Genomic DNA, 2,321 nt, shown 5'->3' on the forward strand with positions numbered 1-2,321 from the left:
TTTCTTTTTTTTTTTTTTTTTGAGACAAAGTCTCACTTTGTTGCCCTTGGTAGAGTGTTGTGGCCTCAAAGTTCACAGCAACCTCAAACTCTCAGGTTCAAGAGATCCTCATCTTAGCCTCCCAAGTAGGCAGGACTACAGGCACCCACAACGACACTGGGTGGGCTACTTTTTAGAGATGGGGTCTTGCTCTTGTTCAGGCTGGTCTTTTTGAGACAGAGCCTCAAGCTGTCCCCCTGGGTAGAGTGCCATGGCATCACAACTCATAGCAATCTCCAACTCCTGGGCTCCAGCCAGTCTCCTGCCTCCGCCTACCAAGTAGCTGGGACCACAGTCGCCTGCCACAACACTTGGCTATTTTTTTTTTTTTTTTGGTTTCAGCCATCATTGTTGTTTGGCGGGGCCGGGCTGGATTTGAAGCCACCACCTTAGGCGTATGTGGCTGGCGCCTTAGCCACTTGAGCCACAGGCGCCGAGCCTCAGGCTGGTCTTGAACTCCTGAGCTCAGGTGATCCACCCACCTTGGCCTCCCAAAGTGCTAGGATTATAGGCGTGAGCCACCTCGCCTGGCCTCGAGTTTTCAAATGTAACTGTGTATTTGTGCATGGAACTCTTCTTTTAGTGTAGTATCTATAAATTGCCCACCCTTCACAATGCACACTTTGGAAACAAGCCTATACCGTCGGCCTTCTGTAGGAGGACCTGACTAGGCACTGGGGATCCAGGGCCTGGGCAAGGTCCCTGCTCTCACAGACCTTGCATTCTATAGTGGAGATAGACATTAAACCACTGACTCCCCCATTAGTTACTTATGAACAATTGTGATAAGTGCTACAGAGGAGGAGGGCTATGAGGAGTACTTGAAGGGGATCAATTAAAATATGAAGTAATAACAGTGGAAGTGGCACAACAGTAGAGGTGCCAAAATTCACAAGGGAGATAATAAGAGTTGCACATTGAAAAGATTACTTTGCAACTCTTGGAGGGCAATTTGGGAGGGGGCCAGATTGGAAGCAGGGACCACAACATATCAGATTAATCCAAGCAAAATGTTCAGATTAATAGGCTTATGAGCAAGGGAGAGAAGTAGACTGATTGAGATACAATCAGCTGGGCTAATGAGAAATGATGAGAGGAAGATGTGAGGATGGAACTTTTCTAGCTGAATGGAGATGAGTTCATGGAGAAGCTTGTGAGGCATCCGACTGCAGATGTCCAGGTAGGTGGCTGTAGGTCACTTATCTTTGAGACAGCTTGACTTTTGTAAAATAGGTGACTGTACAGAACTATCGTGAGAATTCAGAGCTAGGTACACAGAAGATGCCCCCTAAGAGGAATTTTATTCCCTGACTCACCTCCCCCAACTCCAATAGGGTATCAGGGGTACAGTGGTGGATAGAGCCAAGTCGAGTTTACCAGGAGGTCCAGTTCTTTTTGGTCTCTTGCATCGCCCCTTCCGTCTGGACAATCCCTGGCTCATAGTAGACGCTCAATAAATATAATGAATCCAGGCCCTTGAGACCCAGGGCTACACGTATACGACTGAAAACTGGGGCTGAACTTAGTTGAAAAATTTAAAAAACTTTAATAAGTGGGCGTGAAATAATGCATAAATTGCAGGTTCTGGACAAAGGCTGGGGAGGGTATTCCACCCGCTAAGAGGCTTCAGGGCTGGGCTCACAACGAGGCGCTGGTGAGAACTCTGGGGTCCCGGCTGCCACAGCATCTATAGCTTCTAAGAAACGCAGCGTGGGACACCAGCTCCGCCCTTGCCACCGTAGGTCCCGCGGAGGCCTTTAAAGGGCCACCACGTGGCCGCGTGGCCAGCCAGGTCTGGAGGCGGCGTGCGGACAGCGCCTGCGCACCTCCTGGCAGAGAGGTTCGGGGTTCCGAGAAAAGGCGCCGGGAGAGGAAGGGGAGGTTGCGGTGGGTGGGATGCTGTGGGAGGAGTCAGCTTCTTATGCAAATCATAGGCTCGCGCGCGGGCCGGGGGGCAGGGTTTGAGATGCAAAGCAGGGTCCGCCTTTCAAACCACGAGGGGGCGGACCGCAACCCTCGGCCTCTTTCCGTGAGCACTGACGTCACCTACGTCCGGTTTAAAAGCGGCCGCGCAGGCGCAGTGAGCCGAAATGCGAACTTAGGCTGTTACACAACTGCTAGGATCTGTTCTCTCCGCCCGCCCGGCAGTCAGGCAGCTTCGCCGTCGCTGTCGCCGCCTCAGCGGTTCCAGGAGTCTCCGGCCCGCCGACGCCGCTTGCCCGCGACTCCGTGAGTCTATAGGAGCCCGGTCCGCCCGTCTGCGCCTCCCCCACGCCGCCTCG

This window comes from Otolemur garnettii, unplaced genomic scaffold, assembly GCF_000181295.1.
Source record: "Otolemur garnettii isolate 467f Iridium unplaced genomic scaffold, OtoGar3 scaffold00023, whole genome shotgun sequence".
NCBI lineage: Eukaryota > Metazoa > Chordata > Mammalia > Primates > Galagidae > Otolemur > Otolemur garnettii.